The sequence below is a fragment of the Diadema antillarum genome, unplaced genomic scaffold, assembly GCF_040938485.1.
Source record: "Diadema antillarum isolate AM-2024a unplaced genomic scaffold, OU_Dant_1.0 scf00000054, whole genome shotgun sequence".
In the NCBI taxonomy this organism is placed as follows: domain Eukaryota; kingdom Metazoa; phylum Echinodermata; class Echinoidea; order Diadematoida; family Diadematidae; genus Diadema; species Diadema antillarum.
Window position 1 is genome coordinate 22,114 of NW_027270943.1, and position 7,887 is coordinate 30,000.

Sequence of the window (7,887 nt, forward strand, 5' to 3'; positions counted from 1 at the left end):
AACGGCCAATATAATTATTTTCTCGGTCATCATAATCATCAAAATACATCACAATGAATCATATTTCATAATCATAATAATCATAATGCATCACAATCATAATCACAATCATAATCAATTAAAACAAAGGAAATATGTTACCTAGATTGCCATTTCCTATCAAGCAGTCATCTTTAACTCCGTCATTACCTTTATCATGTTGGTGGCTCACAGTACTCAAAATTCAGATGGACATTGTATGAGAGTGTACATCTATTTTTCCAAGTGCCATTGGAGTGCTGATACCAAAATATCTTTCCGTCTTGTTATCTCATCTTTTAAGGATGTATTAGTTGAACTTATGTCATGAACAGATTGAAGGTTAATGTGTTGTATATGTGTGCCTTAATATCCACTGCCGATATTGAGATGACAGTCCAAGAGTATAGACCTATACTGTGAATTTAGACGGTCCTTTTCTGTACGTGTTATATAGCTCACCTGAGTCTTTAATGACTGTAACCCAGAACTCGGTTTCGCTCATGAGATAATGCTTTACGAACTATTGAAGAGGGAGAGGGAGAAATACTGGAACCAGGCTGAGTAGAATTCATAAAAAGAAACAAAGTGATACGCAAAAAGAAGAAGAAGAAGAAGAAGAAGAAGAAGAAGAAGAAGAAGAAGAAGAAGAAGAAGAAGAAGAAGAATGAAATAGATGTTAAATGAATACAGCATTGTTTCATTTGCTCTCTCATATTATTCAACAAGGACAATAGACAATATAGGAAACAAAACTGCCGGGTCTCTCCGGCCGTGACGTCAGTATCATAGAGCAGATGTCGACCAATGAACAGCGAGTGTCGAATACGAGTACATACCATAATAAAGACATCTTCTAATAGCTAATCTCACCGGGGTGTTTCATAAAGCTGTTCTTAGAGTTTCGAACGACGTGCGAACGACTGGTGATCACTTCTGATGTGCTATACATATCAGAATTTCAATAATTCAGTACAAGAACTGATCACCAGTCGTTCGTAAGTCGTTCGTAACTTTAAGAACAGCTTTATGAAACACTCCCCTGGAGACTGGAGTGTTATACAAACTTGCTTGTGTGAGTGTCTCATCATTACCCAGTGCTGCATAAGCGCGGGGCATTAGCAGTGCTCTTCTGCCAGCCAATATGTGGCATACCGGCTGATGGGCGCACCGCGCACCACTTACCTCCACAAGAATGAAGGGGTGACTGACGGAAATACTCACGGGTTGTGCTAAATGTGCCTGACTACGTATACATGCATTGATAAAGTTCGATCTCGAGCTGGAATAGCAGTTATCGGACTTCTGCAAATACCTGACATTACCTTACTTTTCGAGCAATATGGAGTGTCTTTTTAAAGAAGCAAATAATGATGTCGATCAATGGTGAATGTAATATGTATTCAGACTCTGGCACAGTATTATTGAGTCTTGTCGAGCAATTAGGCCAACCTCAGTGCTCGATTTTTATCGAGATGTTGCACAATAAAAAAACAACAACAGACAACTAGGAAAAACTACACGGAGACTGAATGTCCTTTATACCGAGTTCTGTTTGATCATTGATGATTGTTATGTGTAATAATATCGTTGTGTGAAGAGGAGCTAGAATAAACAAAGGAGTCATTCGTGCTAATATTCGGCATGGCATTGTATTTGTGCTGCGGAAAAACCAGCACTCTGCCAACAATGGTCTCGAAAAGAGAAGTGCTTTGGGAAGACATCAGCTTTTTATTTAACGAGGGTGACAACAACAACAACAACCATTAAAAGAGCAACACCATTCACAACAACAGCACGAATGGCAAAAAAAAAAATATATATCTGATACCATCCCACACATAGACTCTTAAATTTAGCATTAGTCATTCGCTTATTCGAGCAAAACTTAATAAGTCGATATCTCATGATTGAGGCAGGCACCATAAATTAATGAATTACTATGTTTGTAAAACTTTAGTAGCTTTTTACAGATTACTTGAAGATATCTTTGCACCAACCTTACTGTATCTACATTATGCTTGGCAGGTGAATAGAACTGTTTGGGTCAGTATAATGAACATATGACTTTTAATACCAGTTATACCTGCTTCTTTTAAAACAATGCCAGCGACTGTTCATGATAATTATTTACATTTTGAACGACTCTGGAGCCAGCTTGAGCGTGTGTGCGTGTGTGTGTCTGTATGTGTGTGTGTGTGTGTGTGTGTGTGTGTGTGTGTGTGTGTGTGTGTGTGTGTGTGTGTGTGTGTGAATGCATTGTTATTAAGCTGCAAGAGCCACACGATGTTACATGACTTCAAAAGTTTTCCACCGAAATAAAAACATAAGTAGCCTCAAGTTCCTATAGTTTGTACTTTTTAGATATTACTTCCTACTTGTGGAATCCGACCTCATTGTGAAGACGGGAAAACAATATGAAAGAGTGCGTTTTGTGATAAAAAAAACTCATAATCTATGAAACTCAAAAGTTATGCAAAAAAAAAAATAGCAGCGAAGTAGATCCCATTTAAGCCCCGTGTCTTCCAATAAAAGTTAAAGAGTTAATCTTGTGTACATTAATACTGCCCGATAAGCAATACAGGTGCACGTTTTGGTAGGTGCCAACATGACATAAGATAGAGGGTATATTCAATATGCTAGGAAAAAAGCATGATTTAGTTGGAAATGGTCCATGCAGAGTAATTATAAAATAACGCCTTTAACCTCTTCTTCAGGGCAAACGAAATGAAAAAAAAAAATCATTGTGCATGCAGTCAATGAAATAAGTGGGAAGATATTACAATCATATGAATTCCACAACCCTTTCTCTCGACTGGCATATTTTTCAGGTGCAGTGACATTCCTCACGCTTTCATGCATGTATGATTTTCAATTGCACACTTATAGCCTGATCGTTATCTCTCTCCCTCTCTCCTTTTTTTTTTCTCTCTCTCCCACCACACATTTTCTGCCCTGTATTTTTGTCATTTATATTAATATTTTTTTTTTGTCTGCTCTGAGGGAGGTGTTTTTTTTTCCCCTAATGCGGTCGCCGTCATTCTTTGTATAGCTGTGCGTCTGGAGGCACCAAACATAATGCGAAAACTCAGGTTTACAGATGTAGTGAGTGAGTTTCGACTGTAACAGAAGTTCACACGTCTAAAATGTGGGTGCGGCTTGTACCCAACATAACCAGCGTGCGCACTCCCTGTGATACTGGATCGAACTTTGTGCTGAGACGGTTGTAGGTACGTGTGCTGGGACATCCTCTTTTACAGCAATCATGAAGCTATTAAGGAGTACGCACCATTTATGTGAGGTAGGCTGTACTTTTAAAAGGCATATGTCACTATGTTACTCGTAATCTGATTTGAATACAGGTTGTGAGAGACGTTTGTCCGCTTGCAGTGTTAAATGGTATATTTACTTCACGAACGTATGGTGAAAGAGCTTTTACGAGCAAAATGTTCAACTCTTAGCCATGCTATAAAAAAAGAATGTTTTCTCTCATCTATTTCGTTCTCACACCCCGTTGCGAGGAGAGTCACATTAGCTATGATTTTAGTCAACTAGACTGTCAACACAAATATCTCTGGCAAGCATCCTTATCTGTCGTGTACTGAAGAGTTAAGACGCAAAGTGCAGGATGCAGCCGCTATTTTCAAATTAGAATGATAATGATTTATAGTAAAATGTATACATTTTAATTTCATGACTTTGACGTCGTTGATATACAGCTCCCCTGGTTGATCAACATTTTGTGCTGGTATGCATAGCGTGTGATTTTGACAGCAGTGCTTTTTACCGTCATGCGTGATAATTCCTCACTCGGTGTTCAGAAGAATTAAGCTAGGCTACAAACCAAAGTACGCTTGTGTTTGTTCAGTACAAAAGGCAGTATTTGTAGAGGTCAAAGCGGCTTTATTCCCGTAAGGCTTCGCTTGAGGAAAGGTATTTAAATAAACGTCGTTTAAAGGGCTTCTACCATTTCTGATATAATTTATAGCCGTTGCTTAACTGTTTGTATATGTATGTTTGATCATAAATTTCTCTGTCTGCGTTAATTTTGTGTGTATGTACGTATACCCTGATAGAGTTTGCACAAAGCATACTCTTTAAACCATTACTGTATCTCCTTCCAAACTTGTGCGATGATTTATAATCATTATTTGTATCAATCTTAATGACGAACTACAATGCACAAAACCCAGAGTTTGAAGAAAGCTGCACAGACGTAATTTCCTGTTTCATGCTCGTGACAAGCCATACCCTTTTAACTCCATGCAATGCGGCTTTTTTGACGTGTGGTATTGCTTTTCAAGTTATGCTGTCGTTAATGCCATTCAATTGAGGATTAGCACAGATTCAACAATACATTTCCTTGCGGGGCATTTGGTCGTGTGATTGTGTTTGTATCAATGGAAAAAAGAGGCAAACCCGCATAGTATACTCGTCAGAGGTATATTTGATGTAACGCGTTACGCGTTGTGTCGACTATGGATCATTATCACGTGAGAATTGGACGTAATAGTATTGTTAAAACACTTGTTGAAGCAACCAAAAATGCTTCATACTTCTTCCACAGTTTTTACCTAAAGATGACATTTGGTAAAACAAAGATGTATGTGTGAAATTCCGTTTAATACGACATGAGGTTCACATTCTTGGGGTCCTTATACATGATTTCACTATCCTCGAGTGAACTTGGGTCTCGATGTCGTCTCAAGAGGAAAACGTTAAATCCTAAAATTGATTAGGTTATGACAATAAAGGATTATGATGATCTCAAGAGAGTGACGCTGAAATTTTAAATTTTATTTTCCTCATCTATCCAACTTTGCGTGATGTTATGCAGTCGAGGGTATCCACCTAATTTTATATTCATGAAGGAAATAATTTAGTTAGATATTCCATTGAGCATTTCTGTATTTATTACCAAATATCATAATGATACTAATAACTTCTTCCCAGGTACCATCACTTGTAATAATTATCAGCGTCATTTCAATGACCATCATCAATGATTTAAGTTTCATATTTATTCAAATAACATCATATTTCATTCATCATTCAACGTACAGACTTCAGTCATTTGTTAGCAGTAAAGTAAAGGATTTGATAGAACACGGAAGTACGACTGCGAATGGGACATACAGTTGTAAGGTTACTGAATGGCCATAATAGATCTATTTTACTGTCTGTAGAAGGGAGTCAATTAATATTAAGTAGAGCTACTCGTTTAATGTGCCCTTCTTACCCACTCGATGCTTGATACTCTGTTCTACACATCATGTTGACTATACTCAGTTACTTGAAACTGACTAATTTAATGATGTGTCGTAATGTCACTATTGAACATTCTCAAAGCATATACACATGCCTGTACGGAAAACACTTTGATTTGTCACTAAAGCACGGCAGAACATGATCAGGTCGTCTTCTATTTGCTTGTTCCTATTCCGTTCAATGGATACATTCTAAGAAACAGACCTTTCTAGTCTGACAGCCCGGACATTTTTCTCTTCATTCGTAATTTTAAAGTCCTTGGAACTAGACCTGCACTATGTGTGTTTCATTCATACCAAGTCAGCATGGAGACCGGAACGATTCCCGTTTAATACTATTGACACACTAACACACGTTTTGTTTACCAAGGTTATCACACAAGTGGAAACTCGAAAATAATGCCGATAATCGCGACACCAGAAGCAGTACATGTACATCGTGTCAGCCGAAGACATGGCGATGCATTGTCGTCTTTACAGATGAAGCGTGTCCATTGTTAATGCTGTCTATTTACCTATAACCCCCCACCTTCTGTGAATGCCGTGAAATAACTGGCCCCTAAAAATGAGTTGGGTATGCTCCCCAAAATCAAACATGCCGGAATGAATGTGCCGGAAGTTAAACTCTGCGGTTGAGACATTAAAAAAATGCTACCGTTCCACTTGATGCGCGGTTTGAGGCTTTGGGATCTTCAAAACAACGGGACGTTTGTCGTCAGGTGTTGAAGATCCACTCTTTTGTAAAAGCGGCCCCTCCCCTACGCGTCAAGTGTGGGTTGTGTGTTGAAAGGAGATAATTACCAAAATTCAATTCAAGGTGATCACCTACTAAATTACATAATTCCTACGTTCCTTCTTTTCATTATCTAATTTTTCTTCCTCTTTCATCTTTCTTCCTCTCTTCGCTCAATGTTTCGCTGAATGAGAACAACAACAACAAACTACCATGGTTTAGATGCTTTTACATCATCTAGCCTGAAGTACTGGACAAATTTTACATCATCTAGCCTGAAGTATTGGACAAAGACCCAAACGTGACCCTATAGTATCTTTTGTTGAAATATAGCACTGCTTTGCTACGCTCCCTGTACAACTGTGTAATTGAACCAGAGAGTTATATATGGTAACTCCTTGATTAGACAAGGTTGGTGAACCTAGCTGCTCACAGCGATCGCCACCAGACAGTGAAATAGGTCGGGTAATACCGTTTGATAGGTAATACAAGTATTGCGTTTATTTTACTGGAAAGACTACGGAGTATACAGAAGACAATGAAAACTGAAAGGCCATACAGTGTTGTCCTTTTTTCCACATGTACATTTTACCTTTTCAGTGTTCAGCCAATGCTCTTAACATTAAAAGCATTAAAAGCATTGATACAACATTAAAAACATTCAACCAGACAGCCTTGGATGGCTGCATATTACTTTTGCTCTGTAAATTAAAAATACCTCAAGAAAGGTGATGAAAGTGAAGCTAAAGAGATTATCACTGCTTGCAAGGTAGAGCTATATCTTTAGTCATGTCTATCATCTTGGAAGTATGTACTGTATTGATATTTTAGTTTCAAGTTTTCCTTACTGTAGCTGTGCTCCATGTAGAATGACATTTAAGGATTCTGTCATACCTACCATGGGAACGATGACACGATGTAAGTTGCTCCTGCGACAATTGCTCCGATCGTTTTCCTCCAAGGACTTAGGGTTAGGGTTAGGATTGTGATCGGGTTTTAGATTTAGTTTGATGTCAGGATTAGGATTAGGATAAGGGTTAGGGTTATTATGTTTGTGGGCAGAACTTATGTTTGGTGTAGCGTGCAGATATTTTATGGGAGCAATATTGTCGCTGGAGCAAATGTCCATGGAACCCATTGGAAGATATTAATATCGTCTCTTTTCCATATGTATTTCTATACCCAGGTTGCGATCTGAAACAAACGCACTCTAGCTACCTACGACGGCATGACGGTAGACACCACGTGTTTGAATTAACGTCGTCACACACGCTGTTTCCCTATAAGCAGAGTCAACAGTGACTAAAGACTGTCGAACGTCGGTACACTCCATACTTTGAACTCAGCAACTCGAGAGGAGACTGGCGTCACGCTTAGAGCCCAAGCAAAATTGGAAGTGATGTTAAAGATAAACTTAGACTCTCATGATAACTCCGTCTGTTCAGACACCGTCAGATAAACGAGGAGGTATATACACAGTCTCAGTTTACATAAAATAGGTTGCGCTGCTGATTTGGAGTCGTATAAAGTCTGGGAGGTCGGTCTATTGCAGTAATCACGACTGACTTCGTATTAGGATTCTCCTAGCAAGGACATAACACGCTTGATTGAGTCTTCTTTTTCGCCGAACTTCCCGAGTGAATAGCGGACATCATGCAGCACGGCATTAAGTGATTTCTCCTTTTCTCACCGAAGAGTTGTCATATTTAGCTGTGTCTGCTTGCAGTACACCTACCAGACAGACACATTGTGCGATATACAGTTCTAAAAGTCTTTTTGTTTATAGTGTGGCAAAACGGAAGGACGCCGTTATCACAACATTCTGGTCATCTCCTTATTATATCAAAAGACAAACAAACGGCCGAAAAA

General features: G+C 38.7%; 1 protein-coding gene across 1 annotated transcript in view; it reads left to right on the forward strand.

The window, feature by feature from the left end:
* Positions 1-3,124: 3,124 nt before the first annotated feature.
* The window catches only part of LOC139715737 (uncharacterized), a 9,470-nt gene continuing 4,707 nt past the window's right edge, over positions 3,125-7,887 (forward strand). Inside the window, exons 1-2 of the mRNA XM_071627285.1 lie at positions 3,125-3,319; positions 7,205-7,887. The exon at positions 7,205-7,887 is cut by the window's right edge and continues 328 nt beyond it. The gene's annotated coding sequence lies outside the window, so the exon portion shown is untranslated. The remainder of the gene's footprint in view (positions 3,320-7,204) is intronic.